Genomic DNA, 16,459 nt, shown 5'->3' on the forward strand with positions numbered 1-16,459 from the left:
TAAAAATAACCCTGAGACTGAGTCTCAGTATTCTAGTGTTCCTAAGTTCAATCTTTAGTATCCACCATAAAAAAAATATGTACCAGGGGGCTGGGGCTGGGGCTCAGTGGTAGCTGACTTGTCTGGCACTTGGCTTAATTCTCAGCACTACATATAAGTAAATAAAATAAAGGTCTATCAACAACTAAAAATAGTTTTTTACATAGTATATCTATTTGTTGACAGCCTATGACCTAATTTGCTGATTGAAGTTGGCTATGCATGGTGGTTCATGCCTGTAATCTCAGCTGCTTCAGAGGCTGAGATAGGAGGATACTGAATTTGAAGTCAGTCTCAGCAATGGTGAAAAGCTAAGCATCTCAGTGAAAACATTTCTCTAAGTAAAAATTAAAAATAAGGGTAGGGATGTGGCTCAGTGGTAGAGTGCCCATGACTTCAATCCCTGGTTTTGCCTCCCAAAATGTGGGACTGGGGATATAGCTCAGCTGGTAGAGTGCTTGCCTTCTAAGCAGGAGGCCCTGGGTTTAATTCCCAGTACCACAAAAAACAAAAACAAAAAAAGGAAAGAAAGAGAGAGCTTGATCTTTCATGTAGTTTGAATTTAAGTTAGTCCCACTTTTATTTTCCTGCCACACCAGAGAAAGGTGTTTACTGAAATGTTTGGAATGTTTCTATGGGTCAGGGCCATTTTAATAAAATGGTCTTACATATGAAAACAAAATAAATTGAGGACCTTTATTGGGACACATAAACTACACTACCTCATTTAGAAGAGATTAATTATTTTTAATGTCACCTAATTTTATTCTGCTTTTTCATATGTAAAAAGCTCAGATTGTTGGTAAAGATGGTGCCTGGAGGGGCTGGGGATGTGGCTCAAGTGGTAGAGCACTCACCTGGCATATGTGTGGCCCAGGTTCCATCCTCAGCACCACCTACAAACAAAGATGTTTTGTCCCCTGAAAACTAAAAAAATAAATAAAAAATAAAAAAACTCTCTCTCTCTCTCTCTCTCTCTCTCTCTCTCTCTCTCTCTCTCTCTCTCTCTCTCAAAAAAAAAAAAAAAAAAAAAAAAAACATGATGCCTGGAGCATTTCTCTTTCAGGAGCTCAGGTGCATGACACACTGAATGGTGCAAACTTTTAATGGAACAATGGCACACCTCCAAATCTCCAAAGTGGCGTGAACTCTCAGCCAATAAAGAAGTAAGAGCCCACTCCCCCCTGCTCCTCCTCATCCCACGTTGAGCTCATAAATATCAACACCCTCTCCTTCTCCCTCTCCCCCTCCCCCTCTCTTTCCCCTTCCCTCTCTCCCTTCCCCCTTCCCACTTCTCTTCTGTGACAGGCCTCTACAGTCCTGCTTGTTGAGTTTATGGAGCTTTTCCACCATTCCTACACAGATGATAAATCAAATCTTTTAAAAATGCTCTCTAGTTCTTGAATAAAAATGAAATGAAATATGGGAAAATAGTCATTGATAATGTTGAAAGTGGAGTTTTGAGATGAAACAAAATTTCTCACTTTGCCAATTGCATCTGGGTGCTTGTCTCACAAATATTGAACAATAAAATCTATTTATTTAAGCAAGTCAAAATAGAATTCCACCATGTGGGATGGGGAATGATACCATATAAACTCATTTTTGTGTGCCATCTTAAAAGTTTACAGATGTTTTTCAGCAGTCATGGAAAAAAATTATTTAAAATAGGTTTTAGAAAAGGCATCCTGACTACTATATTGGTTCACTTTCATCTTTTCCTTGACCCATCTTTACTCTTGCAATTTCACCACGGGACAAAGGACTTTGTTGAAGGTGTTCCCAAAAGTGGGCATTAAGGTTTTTTACATTTGAAATAGGCCTTAATGATGCTCATTAACATATCTTCCAGTTTGCCTCCAGCTGTGGTAGAATGAGGTTCATTATCCTGATTACACTGTCATTTTACTATCTCTTCTATTTTATAATTATTCACTATGAAAAAAGAACCATAGATTTGAATATGTGAACAGAGAGCTAGAAAACTAGAGGTTTCTTCTCAGACCTAGGAAGAGCTAAGCTGAAGTTCTGGATTTTATATTGTTGTTCTGAATTTGTGATAGTGCTTCCTCTACATTTAAAAAGCTCAGGAGTCATGAGGAGCATTGAGTTAAATTCCAGTATCAGCAACTTAATGAGGCCCTAAGAAACTCAAAGGGACCCTATTTCCAAACAAAAATATTTTAAAAGGGCTGGGGATGTGATTCAGTGGCTGAACACCCCTGGGTAGAATTTCTGGTACCAAAAAGAAAACAAAACACAAAACAAAAAAACCTCATGTGTTACAAGCTCTAAAAGTACAATCTCTCTTGTGCATGGAAACAACATAAGAAGTTGGGTTCTCTCCAGATAATTATCCCAGTCTTCACCACACAATGTGGGGACATGCTGAACTCATGGCACATGGATGCCCACAAAGGGCTTTAGAGACAAGCTGAAAACACCATACAATTGTGGAACAAAATGCCCAGGGTTTTAACTGCTAATCTATGCTTCTCTAGACTAGTAAGGGGAAGGGGTGGAGGTTGATCTGCCACAGAGACCCTCTGAGGAGTCCTGTGAAGATGTCCTTAGGCCTGAGCCTACACAACTCTATTTTAAAAACTCTAGTTTCAATCCTGCAATCTCTCCAGGCACACACACAGAGCACTCCAGTATGACCTCAAATGAGTTACTTCCCCTCAACCTGATAAACAGAGTGAAGCCCCTGGCAGGCTGTCTTAGCCTGATAAGAGAGAAAGGCAAAAAGATCAGGGTGGCGACCACCAGACCAGATGTTTCTGACCCCAGGGTAAATGATAAGGAGAAATCTGGTGGTAGCTGAAAAAGATTGCAAGGAGGTCAAAAAGCCCACAATTTTATGTGAATAATAGAGCTAATGCACAGGGATTCAGCCAGCCAAAACAAGAATGCACTTGAGCTGGAGAGCCTGATGAAGACCTGACATCCCTTCACTTGTCTTCATTTCCTGATCCTCTGCATAATCCTCACCACTCTGCAACTCTGTGCCCTTGTCTGGACCCTAGTGAGAGCTGCAACTTCTCCCTATCATCCTCTCCTCAAGCAGTCATCTGCTCCACACCAGGAAAGGCCTGCCTTGGTTTTTGTCCTGATCACCCTGGTCTGAGTGAGTGTGCATATGCTGGACATAAAGCCTAAGGCTTGAGACTTTTGAAATTAGCATGCAGAGGGAATGTCTGTAATTAGCCTGTCATTGTTATGTGTGCTTTGCAGTGCTTAGAATTAATTTATAATTATTAGCTGTGAATGGATAATGTCTATTGCAGTACCTAGCATTAAGAATTGTTGTTTTCTTGGGTTGGGGATGTGGCTCAAGCGGTAGTGCGCTCACCTGGCATGTGTGCCACCCAGGTTCGATCCTTAGCACCACATACAAACAAAGATGTTGTGTCTGCCGAATTAATTTATAATTGTTAGCTATGAATGGATTATGTCTATTGCAGTACCTAGCATTAAGAATTGTTGTTTTCTTGATTAAGTACCTATAGAGTGAAATTATGTTGAGTAATTGAATGAATAAAGCATTGAAAGTGGCAGAAGTGCATGGAAATTATTTTTCTCTTGTACTGCATATATCACAATTGTTGCCCCCTCACAACAAGTCCCTAGCCACAATTTTCATTTTCCGCCATTGCCACTCTTGCCAGCTACAAACAACCTACTTATCCAGTCTCAAGATAACAAGGCACACTTATCATTTTCTTGCTTTTCAGGGTTTTCAGAGTTCTCTCTGTGATTTGTTTTCAATTTCTTCTTAGCACAGAAACTTGGGCTCCTGATCCATATCAGAAAGCCTACAACATGATTAAAAGAATGGCACCTAAGAGACTGATTGGACAATTCTTCAGGCACTGACTCCAACCTAAAGCGAATGGGCCCAGAATCAAGTCCAAAAGGCAAGATGTTCCATTTTAATTTTTATAAGACTAAGGATCAGGGCTGGGGATATGGACTTAAATAAGAAAAATTAAAATACTTCTTATAAGATATCTGCTGTTTTCCAGATATTCACTGTACCACATATGATTTAAAACCTGACATTTTCCCTCCAATATGTATATTGTTGTGTATAACTATATAAGAAGTCCCTCTAAAACTTACTAGTTCACATTTGGATTGAACTGCATTCATGTGCAATATTTTTGCTGCATATGTTTAGCTGTTAAGATTACTGAACTTCAGAGGGTGAGAGAGAGAGAGAGAGAGAGAGAGAGAGAGAGAGAGAGAGAGAGAAAATTCTTAATATTTATTTTTTTTTTTAGTTCTCGGCGGACACAACATCTTTGTTGGTATGTGGTGCTAAGGATCGAACCAGGGCCGCACGCATGCCAGGCGAGCGCGCTACCGCTTGAGCCACATCCCCAGCCCTTATCTCTAATTCTTACAGAAAAAAATAATAGTCTTTCTCTTTTGCCACCTGGGTAAATTATTTTTTAAGTCCACCAGTTCTGCTTAACGGGTATAATGGGGTAAACTTGGATACCTGGGCTGGCCATGCCAGTTATTCACTGGAGCCATTGGCTGCTGTTGTTTCATTTTATGCATCATCCATTGACTGGACTTGAAGGCCTTTATCTTTCTTCTTCTCCCTAGACTCAATCATCACAATGGGGAAGGTTGATGGGTATTTTCAAAATACAGAGATCTTACTCTACTGGATATACTTTGGATTCCTATACTTCTTGATTATCTTTCAATTTCTCATTCTGGTAGTCTTTCATACACTTGCATCAGTTTTTGCTGTCATATCTATAGAAACTATTTATCCAATGGCCAGAGCAGCTGCACATGACTCATTTGACTACTTCTACAAATCATTTATGCCACTGCTGCCACCTTTTTCTTTGGCCAGGGGCTGGGACCAGGGCTTCAGCAATTCATTGATAGTTCAACTTCCAAGGTTCATGTTTTCACACAGTGCAGTCAGAATCTTTATTTCTGTTTACAAGGAACTAATCTCATTATGTCACAGCTCTCCACAGGAGTTCACTGTGGACGGAGTCAACTAAGTGTTGTATGCTTCTTCTTGTCCATAGGTACCACTATTCCTCTAAAAATCTCCATTAATCTATAAGGACTGAGATATCTCTCACCTGCAAATATCCATAGACTATGCGAGTTGCTGTGTGGGTGTTGAGATTCAGGATGTAAAATTTTGGTCTCTAGCAATTGAGAGATGTGAGGAAAAGTTGGCAGTGTATTCATACTCATGCAGAGGTAACAATAGCTCCCAGGTATCCCAGAGCATTCAGCCCTCAGACTCCTGCATCATTCCATAGGCCTTTTCATATATAGGCCAGAAAACAAAGATGCATGATCAATATTTTACATAGTGAACACATGCTCAAAAGAAAATGTTTATGACAATGAATGCAGACACTAAATCCAGGTATTTATTACTTAAATAAATGATAATAATATTAATTATCATCATCATCATAATAACAGTAATCTGTTGGAAGCATCAACAACAGAGTAGCTATAGCCATGTTTGGCCTTTCCAATGATCCACCCTTATAGGATTCATCATCAAAAAATCTACACACCTGAAGTCTTCTGCAATGATCTATTAGCAAGGAGGTAAGAGCTCTGCATCCACAGGCCTCAAAAAATATGCTGTATTGTGATATGACTAGAACACAATCCCCCTGTCTTGGATTACTAAAAGCCATTTCCAGATGGTATCTAAACAAGCTTAATGTTTTTGCAACTTACCATTGATCAATTGCTGTGTGGCTGCATGTAAAGATATCATATATATTGAAGTCATACTGATATGATTTTGGTGATCTAGGATATATATTCAACTGAATATGGCAGAAACCCATTCCTGTGCTGCTGATAACAAACCAAATGCTATGTGATTTTGCAACACAACTTTTTGTATTTGATATTTTTCTTTATTAACTAGAGATAGAGCCTGCTTTGTATGATTTAAGGTTTGGCTGTGTACTCTGTATCTTATTCACCAAGGATATATAAAAATAAAGAAAATACCTCATCCTCATGGGTTTAAAATTTTATTTATCATATAGTCTTCTCTTTAGCTATAACCACACCATAATTTCCCATAGGGTGTATGGTTTGAACCTAGTATCCTAATAATGCCAGAAGTAAAACCAGAAGTTCAAACATATTGAGTAACATTTTCAAATTAAATCAAAGTTTAGGCAGTAAAAGATTGTCTGGATAAAATGGAGATCAACAGACTGTTGACTATAATAGATAATGTTTCCTTCAGTATACATTGAAATATGGGTTTCAATATTTAAACTTTAGGACTTAAGCCAGAATTAATAAAGGGGTAATTATAACAGCTGCTTCTCTGCTAATCATTTCAATTTTTTCTATTCATAAACCAGGAAACAAGAGCCTCTATTGTAATGCATATCTGTAATTTCAGTGACTCAAGAGGCTGAGGAAGAAGGATTTTAAGTTCAAGATTAGACTCAGCAACTCAGTGGGGCGTTAAGCATCTTAGTGAGAACTTGGCTTGTCTTTAAAAACAAATAGACTATAGATGAGATTTGTGATAAAGTGTTCTGAGTCCAGTCCTTGGTACCAAAAAAAATATCCTGCTTTTTTGTGCCACTATCTAACTTCTAAGACAATAATGAAAGATTGATAATTCATGTAGTCTAGAGGATGTGAGTTGTGGCTTTGGGGGTCACATAGAATTGATCCTGAATTCCAGCATAGTTGCTTAATATTCATGAGACCTTTCAAATATTCTTTCACACTGAACAGCTATGTAAACATCATCCATTACAAAAGCAAATGATATGGAGTGTCAACATATTAGCAATTCTTTAGCCCTATCTGTACACATAAATTTGACAATGTGTTTTTACTCCTCTTGTAGCCAAAGTGCAGAGTATATTTCCCAAATTTTGGATCTGAGCTCTTATTTTGTGTGTGTGACTTATGTAAATCTGTGATTATAAAAGTGTATTAGTCAGGAAACATTTTGAATACTTCGTTTTTACTTTCATAACACTGTCACCTACATGATAATGAGCCAACCTTAATTTATTTGATTCTGAGAAGAAGGGTGCTTTTTTGGCAATCACATCTCCCTCTGAAGTTCAGTAATCTTACCAATTATCACCTAATACAGTGAAAAGATCCCATATGAACCCAGCCTTAATTGATAATAAGCCCACACTTGAGACAATAATTTTTATATAGTTTCTTCTTATTCAGTGATTGATATCTAGTTCACTAAACATAGGCTTAATGCCAGGATTCAATCACATGTGGAACAGAAGTTATGTGAAAAACATATTGTGACATATAGCTACTGGTTAAATTTTTATTAATTTAAATTTAAACTTTAATCTCTTGACAGGCTTTATTGAATTATATGGAAATATGTGTAGACTTCTATGCCTTTTATGTTTAATGATATTCTCAGAGTACCCCATACTAAAGAAGAAAATTGAAATCACAACCCTTCATTAGGTGAAACACATAACTGCAAAATAAATTTAAAAAAATGTTTAGACTCTAGTTTCTGGGTTACTGATGATCTGATGACCTAGAGTCTTTTCTCCAGTGATACCAATCTCTTTTGGTTAAAGTTTGATATCTAAAATGAAAATGGATCTGTGCCCAGAATCCTGTGAGAAACAGTGTCCACTTTTGTACACCTCTGAGTTGTAGATGGCTGCTCTCTCAAAGTGCAGAGTCTCTCCTGTTTTTTGGCCCTGAGAGAATATTGCTTGGTATGTGTATTCCATAACCTATGACACAGAATTGAGTTGTCAATTTTTTTCACCTTGCTGAGGTCAGGATATTTATAGATCTCAAATATGGAATAGAGCTGTGTTGAACATAGATATCCCTGAGAGGTCAAGAGTGAATTTTAGGATGAAGCTTGAAAAATACATTTATTTATTAGCCAATTTATATATTAAAAATAATAATATTTTGGATATAGTGGTTTAAGTTATTAAATTGATTTAAGCTGTCCTTAATTTTTATTATTAATACTAGAAATTTTTAAATTATACTAGTGCATTATGCTGTTTTTCCCTCTGGGAAAATATTAATGCCTTAGGACATTGATTAGAAGTTTAAAATAAAATTTGCTTTCTCATAAGACCAGACAGCAGAAAAGTTAAGTAAAATTCTAAAGTAATTTTGATAAAATTTTTATTCACAAAAGTATATATTTGGGGTGTGTGAAAGATCTTGCCTCTTGGTTTTATTTTCCCCATTGGGTTTCTCCCCACTGAAATTAAGTTTTCATCACATGAGAAGAACATCACATAATCTTTTACATTTCCCCCCTCTCACTAAGGTGTGGCTGTAGAGTTTAAGAGTGGTGAGGATAATACAAATGATGAGTAGTGATGAGATGTCATTCCAAGTCCTCATTATTCTCCCCAGCTCAAGTGCATTTTTTATTTAGCTGGCTGAACATCTGTTCATTTGCTTTACTCTTTATAATAAATTTTGCACCTTTTTAATCCTTTTCTCAATCCTTGTTAGTTACCACCAGATTTTTCCATGACATCATTTACTCTAGGGCCAGAAATATCTGGTCTGGTGGTCTGCACCTTGGTCTTCTCACCCTTCCCTTTTATTAGGTGAGGACAACCTGCCAGAGGTCTCACTCTGTTTATCAAGGTGAGGGGAAGTGATTTGTTTATGTCTGAGAGAAATACTATAGGGCTTCTTTAGGCATGCCTGGTGAGACTGCATGTTTCAAACTGAAGTTTTTAAAATGGAGTTTTGTAGGCCAAGCCTAAGGCCATCCTCACATTAGTGTAGGTAATTTGTCCAAATTAAGGTTGGGTTTTGTTTGTTTGTTTGTTTGTTTAATGTATTTGTCCTCAATTAATTTTTTTTTCTTTTTTTTTTTTTTTGTAACTGGTATTTAACTCAGGGGCACTGAGACACATCCCCAGTCCTTTTTTGTATTTATTTAGAGAGGGTCTAACTTAGTTGCTTAGTGCCTTGCTTTTGCTGAGGGTAGCTTTGAACTCATGATACCCATGCATAGTTCTTCTTTGCCACAGGGGTTATGGCCTGTGCCACCAAGTTTGCTTTCAACTGAGTATTTAAATATGTAAGACAACTTTATTAAAATGACATTTAGAACCATTCCTAATATTCAAGAAAACTATTTTGTCCTGGTGTGGCAGGAAATAAAAGTGGAACTGGACTTTAATTTAAATAACAAGAAAGTTCAATTGCAAGGGCTTAATTAGAACACAGATAATTAGAAGGTTACAGGCCATAGCACTGTTGTACTTGTTTAAAATGATTTTTTTCTTAGTTGTAGATGAACAAAATATTATTATTATTATTATTATTATTATTATTATTAATGTGGGTCCAGTATCAAACAGACTGCCTCATGCATACTAGCCAAGCACTCTACTACTGAGCAACAACCCAAATCCTTACCTGGTATTTTTTTAATATTTATTTATATTTAATTTATTTATATGTGGTGCTGAGAATTAATCTCACAGACTCATATATGCTAGGCAAGCACTGTAACACTGAGCCACGCCTTCAGCTCTTTCCTGGTACTTTTTAAATACCTGTTCTACATAAATTTTAATTAATAGCTTTAACCCTTTTCCAATATCTGTTTGGATTAAATCAATAACCTAGAAATCAATGAAGCAAAGTCTAGTTTTATCTCAAACTCTGATTTTACTTCCTCTTTCTTCCTGAGACCAGACACCTTATCACAGTGTCTGAATTAAGATTCCCTCTTGAGGTATTTACTGTATGTTGTCCATATTCCAAACTCCAAGATTTACTTATTCCTTAGTTATGGAAAGGTCTTACACAATTTGTCCAGAGGTACCAAAATGTCTTGGAGTACTCAGAAGAATCCATATCTGAGTCTTGCCTTTTAGGGAGCAGTTTGAATTATAAGTATGCAGCCTTTAAGGCAAGTAGATGGATGATTTGCAGCTGGAAGAAACCTTTTCATCAATACCTTGCATCTAAAAGGCACTTCATTTGATTCCTTTTATTAGATACTGTGAATAAACCTACAATAAAAATGGAAGTGAAGTAATTTTTTTAGCAAAAGTGTTCCAATTTTTTTAGATATTTATCTAGAATTATAATTACTGGGTTATAGGGCATTTTTTAAACCAAGAATTGTTATTGTTATTTACTTTTACTTACTTAGGCACTTTATCACTGTGTTACATTCTCATTTTTTTAATAAGACAGGATAACACTGAGTCACTTAAGCCATTGCCAAGTTTCTGAGGCTGGTCTTGCATTTAAGTTCCTCCTGTTTCATTCCCCCAAGCTCTTAAGAACCATGATAGGGGCTGGGAATGTGGCTCAAGCTGTAGTGTACTTGCCTGGCATGCTTGTGGCGCTGGGTTTTATCCTCAGCACCATGTACAAATAAAGATGTTGTATCTGCCAAAAACTAAAATGAATAAATAAATATTAAAATTCTCTCTCTCTCCCTCTCTCTCTCTCTCTCTTTAGTAACCAAAATTTTTATTTATGCATATACACCTATACTCTGAAATCCCTATTATCTTTCATATATTTGTTTAATTTGGTGTGGTTTGGTGCTAGGTATTGAACTCTAGGGGTTCTTACCACTGAGTTATGTCTCCAGTTCTTTTTTTTTTTTTTTTTTTGAGACAGGTGATATATCACTAATATCTCAACAAGTTGCTTATAGCCTTTCTATGTTGTTAAGGCTGTCTTTCAAATCATAATCCTCCTGACTTGCCTCTTCAGCCTCTAGTATATTTGCCACCACACCTAGCTCTTTCAGATTATTATAATAACCTTTTCAACAACACTGCCCAGGCTACAGAAAATCTCTTTGACTTATGCATTTTATCCCTGAGGAAAGTTTATATAAAGTAGCCAATATAGGACTATTCTGTAAAGATTTGTTGGAATAAACAGGGATTATTGTTTTTTAACCTTTTTTTCTGAACTGCTGTTTGGTATCATAGTTCATAGAAGTACTGGGAAAAGAATGTAAATTCATTTGATTGAAATCTACAGAGATTCACATAAGCTCAATCACCTTTTGTTTTCGAGTTTGGAACTTCAGGACATAGTAAGGTAAATAAAATATGTTAAAGTTGAAATATTCAGTACACACATCGACACACACATCCACACACACACACACAAGAAAAACTTTCTAGGAGCAATTGTTAGTTCTGGCATTATTACTAGTGTATCAGGGTCATAGTAACATAAACAAAATATGTTAAATGTGAAGCATTCAATACACACATACACACACCCACAAAAAAAAAACTTTCTAGGAGCAATTGGTAGTTCTGGCATTATTACTAATGTGTCAGGGTTGGGACAGAATTCAGGAAGTGCTAAAATCTCACTCAAGCTAAGAGTAGTTTACTGGATTCCTCCCTATTTCACCTATAATACAAGAAAGAGTGAACTTCATCTGTCAGCAACAGCAATTGAGAAAATATGCTGGCAGATTTTTTTTAGATAAATTGACAGCTTTGATATTTGGGTATTTTTGTGTCTTGGTGACAGCTGATGAAACACTTGTGAAAAATTCTATAGCTCCTAGATATCACCATTTTTTTGTATCATTTCTTTCATATTTCCTTCTTTTTTTTTCTTTCTGTAGTGCTAGGGATTGAACCCAGGGCCTTGTGCATAGAAAGCAAGTACTCTAAAACCTGAGCTACATCCTCAGCCACTCTCTCACATTTCTGTTCACTAGAGGTGATGATGGTAATTAGGAATTTTGTCGCAAATGTGGTACATTTTTTAAGACCGGACCAATATTCAGAGTATCTAAATCTCTCTACTCATTCATGATTTTGCCAAAGAGATACTCACAGTAGTTTTTTCCTTAAATTTATCTATAGATGGAGGGAGAGTGTCTCATTTAATATTCTGCTTTATTTTCAACATCATTCCCTGTTAATATTTGCTTTTTATACTGTTGCTAAGTTTGAAACAGAGTATCTTGCACATTCTGCACACACACTCTAACAGTGAACTTTGCCTCTATGTCCCAATTCTAACTTTAGGTTAGATAGATTCATTCATTCATGTCTAATGTTATTTTTCATATGGTCGGTTTTACATATGCCTTTCTCTTGCTCTTAACAATACTGTTGATCTGCATATGGTTTCAGATTTGATTTATATTATGATATATTGGTCTGTATTCTTGCAATATAGTTTCATAATATACATTAAATGTGTCTCATTACAATAACTATATTATTTTTTTATTAAAGGTTTTGGAGTATTTTACATATATATTTTATTTCTAAGATAATTTTTTTGGTCCCTTTTTTTCTTTTCTTTTATTTCATACTTGGAATTAAACTCTTGGAAATTGAGCCACATCCTCAAACATATTTTGTATGACATTTAGACACGGGGTCTCACTGTGTTGCTTAGGGCCTCACTTTTGCTGATGTTGGCTTTCTGCTCACAATACACCTGTCTCAGCCTCCCAAAGTACTGGGATTACAATTGTGCACCAACAGGTCCAGCTCTATTCTTGTATTTAAAGAAAAACATAATAAAAATTTGATAGGAAAATATTATATAATAAATTGAGTTAAAATACTCATTATTTTAATGATTAGTTTTATTTACAAACATGATTAGTTTTATTTACAGACATTTACAAAAGCACATAAAATATTATGTGATTTTGTAAATTTTTATTTAGTTTGTGATAAGTTCCACATATTTTCCTTGAAATCCATTATACATGTAATATATTTAAAAAATGTAACTTCAATATAATACTTATGTGGTATTTTGTACTTTAATTAAACCAAAAATCTTTCTGGGTTCCAGAAACCATTTTTTCTCAAACTTTATTATTTTTATTTTTCTGAATCACCTCCTCTTTCCTCCTAGGCTGCAGATTTCTACTGTATTGACAAGTATAGTTCTAGTCTTATGCTATCACATACTTGTACACTGTCATTGTATGCACATACTATAATTTCCACAGGTCCAAGCTGCTTGGTGAGGAGTATTATATATATATATATATACAGTTTTCATGATGGAATAACAGCAATTTCTACTCCATCTTTAGTTCATGATAATTTGTTCTGTGTCCTCATCAATACATTGTATTATTTTTCTCGTTGTTGTTTCTTACTGGAGATTTAAATCAGGGGCACACAGAGACTGGGTCAGACATAGTTGGTTAGTGCCTTGCTATGTTTCTGATGCTGGCTTTAAACTCAGGATTATCTTGCCTTAGCCTCACAATTCATTGGGATTAGAGGTGTATGCCATGGAACCTGGTTCTATTTTATTTTTATATTGAAATATATATTAGTTCTGAAAATAATTTATTCTTGATATTAAGAAAGCATAGAATACCATTTTCCCCCACAAATAACTCCCCCTTTTTTGGAAAAGATGTAAAGTTTTTTGTAAATTATGTCAATAATGCTAGATGTATAATTTATTCATGTCTAAATGGCAAGATTATTATTATTATTATTATTATTATTATGCTATGTATTAGTTATAAAACTTTATCTGCTCATATTATTATAAGGTATATACTCTTTTCTATAACTTTATAGAATACATCATTGTGTATCAAAATGACCTTTTGGGGGTTGGGAGGTGAGGGGAGGGATCATGGGGTTAGAAATGATGGTAGAATATCATATATATTGTTATATAAAGTATTTGTATAAAGAAGTGAATTCATGTAAATATAATTTGTATAAAACCAGAGAAATGAAAAAATGTGCTCTATATGTGTAAGAAGAATTGTAATGCATTATGTTGTCATATATAATTAAAAATATTTTATTTATTTTATTTTTTTTAAGAGAGAGTGAGAGAGGAGAGAGGGAGAGAGGGAGAGAGAGAATTTTTTAATATTTATTTTTTAGTTCTCGGCGGACACAACATCTTTGTTGGTAAGTGGTGCTGAGGATCGAACCTGGGCCGCACGCATGCCAGGCGAGCACGCTACCGCTTGAGCCAAATCCCCAGCCCAAAAAATATTTTAAAATTAAAGATAAATGATGACATTATGTTCTAACTGAAAATAAGTGCTACTTTTTAAAAATTGCAAAAAAAGGTCTTTTGGTCAGTTGTAAACTTTATGAAGTACAAAATGTATCCTGAACAATTGGTAATATATAAACCTAGATGTTTGTATTTATAGTGTTTTCAGCAAAATTAAAAAAAAATACTGTAGAGTTCATTTTTTGCAATGTATACTTATAATTATATGAGATGCATTTTGTATATATACATTTATACTACCATTATATATAATTAATAAATTATTACTACATCTCACATTAACTACATTTATTTCAAATTAATTTGTCTTTTGAAAGCATTGATATATGACACTCTTTGATATGTACATTAGGTGTGTCTTCAAATTTGTCAATTTTATGTATTATATTCTTTTCTTTATTCTCCTTTTTATAGAATTTCTTTTTTCAAATTATTGAGGTTAATAAATTTTAAACAATTCAGTATAACAGTGCAGTCTGTAGATTTCCTTTTTTAAACTAAGACAAAATACATCCCAATTTTAATAGGCTTATTGTTATGTAAATGACTTTTAACAACCTGCATATATAACACCCTTACCTGACCTTACTCTGGACTATTGATATCTGGGTTGAGGGAATCTCAAAGTGATCCATGGAAAAGGCAGAACAGGGATGGATCACGATGTGAGATTGGTGGATACTGAGTATGTCGTAGTGAGTATTCATTAAAAAGTATTGGTGGAATAGGTATGGGTAGAGAAAAAAGTTCTGTGAAGGAAAGAGGGAAAGAATGACCAGCTCAAGAGTTCAGATTTAAAAATTCTAATGGTGAATCAATGGTAGTATGAGGGTAAAGTGTAGTTTCTTTGGAGGCAGAAATAAGGTAGAAGTGAAAGAAGAAGGTAACTCTGGCACAGTCCCCAAAAGAAAGAGTCAAATTAACACTATCCTCTCTCTCTCTCTCTCTCTCTCTCTCTCTCTATATATATATATATATATATATATATATATATATATATATTGCAAACTTCTATAACATTAGATTAAATTCAGCCAGCCTCAGTAACTTAGTGAGGCTCTAAGAAAATCAGCAAAACCCTTTTTCTTTATAGAATATTTTATTAAAGGCTGAGAATGTTTCTTAGTAAAAAAGCATATCTAATTCGAATTTGTCAGAGAGAGAGAGAGAGAGAGAGAGAGAGAGAGAGAGAGAGAGATCTTGAAAAAATAAAAAAAGTAATTAGTGACACTATTAGTGTCAAGGATGTAAATAATTTAAAAGTAATAATTAATTAACTACTGCTTGAGAAGTTAGTCTACTCTCCAAAAGTGAGAGAGGAATTCTTTATTAAAGTGTATATAAAAAAGAGGACTTTTGACACAGCTTTTAGTTGACACAGACTGGGTCAACTTTAGCCGGTGATTAGGGTTCTGCAAAAATGATAAATCCTTGAGTTATTTTGAATAATGTGATTTTATCTAGTCTTCATAAATGAAGATTGAGGTCTAACATAAATCAGGCTTGGCAAAGGAAAAACATTTCAATGAAAATAAATGTATGAATAAACACATAAAACAATATTTAACCAAAGGTCAACATTCAGAATATTTATGCAATTATGTAATTGCCACAGTCTTGGCTGGGCACAGAATCACGAGCCTCTCACACCTTGTAGATTCAAACAGCAATTCTTTATTCCCGAACTCACACCAGCCTCTCCACACGTTCTGAGGAAATCCGCGTTCTGCCCGCACAATTCACGTCCCAAAACTTTCTGAATTCCATGAGAACTCAATGGGAACTCAGGCAGCAGGAATGCCCTACTCCCAGCAGGAATAACCTTCAATTTGCAATTTCCCTAAACCCGGATTATCTTAAACTGGGAATGCCCTAAACTCAAATTGTCTTAAACCCAGATACTTCCTAAAACCTGCAGGATACACCCTAATCCTGGATCCACCCTGGTCCTTGAGCAGGGTCACCTTTCTCAAAGACACATGCAACGTCCATTTAACATGGGGTACGCTGGCAAGGAAATTTCGATGAGTCATTCCTACTTGGCAATGGCCCTCAGCATGTAATCACCAGTAATGTAAAAATAATGACAACTAAAGAAAAAGTGAATTAATAAAAAACAAATAAATAATATAATGAATTAATTAATGAATGAATAGCTAACAAGTGCAAAGATGTAATGTGACTGGAATTGTCAAAGTCAGCTTGTAGCCATGAAAAAGTGTAAAGGTACATAGAAATGGTGTTTTACTACTTACTGAGACATACCCTATGAACTATAAATTCCACTCCTACGTGGGAAGAGTTGAACACAGAACCCATTCACCTGGCTCTTTCACTTGGGAACTCTGCAAAAAATTACCTTTTTCTTTCCCTCAAATTTTAT

General features: G+C 35.3%; 1 non-coding gene across 1 annotated transcript; it reads left to right on the forward strand.

Annotated features, from left to right (window-relative positions):
* The first annotated feature begins 469 nt into the window (after nucleotides 1-469).
* Trnar-ucu (transfer RNA arginine (anticodon UCU)) lies at nucleotides 470-543 on the forward strand. Its single transcript has one exon. It is a non-coding gene; the product is annotated as a tRNA-Arg (tRNA).
* The last annotated feature ends 15,916 nt before the right edge of the window (nucleotides 544-16,459 follow it).

This window comes from Ictidomys tridecemlineatus, unplaced genomic scaffold (genome assembly GCF_052094955.1).
Source record: "Ictidomys tridecemlineatus isolate mIctTri1 unplaced genomic scaffold, mIctTri1.hap1 Scaffold_42, whole genome shotgun sequence".
Taxonomy (NCBI): domain Eukaryota; kingdom Metazoa; phylum Chordata; class Mammalia; order Rodentia; family Sciuridae; genus Ictidomys; species Ictidomys tridecemlineatus.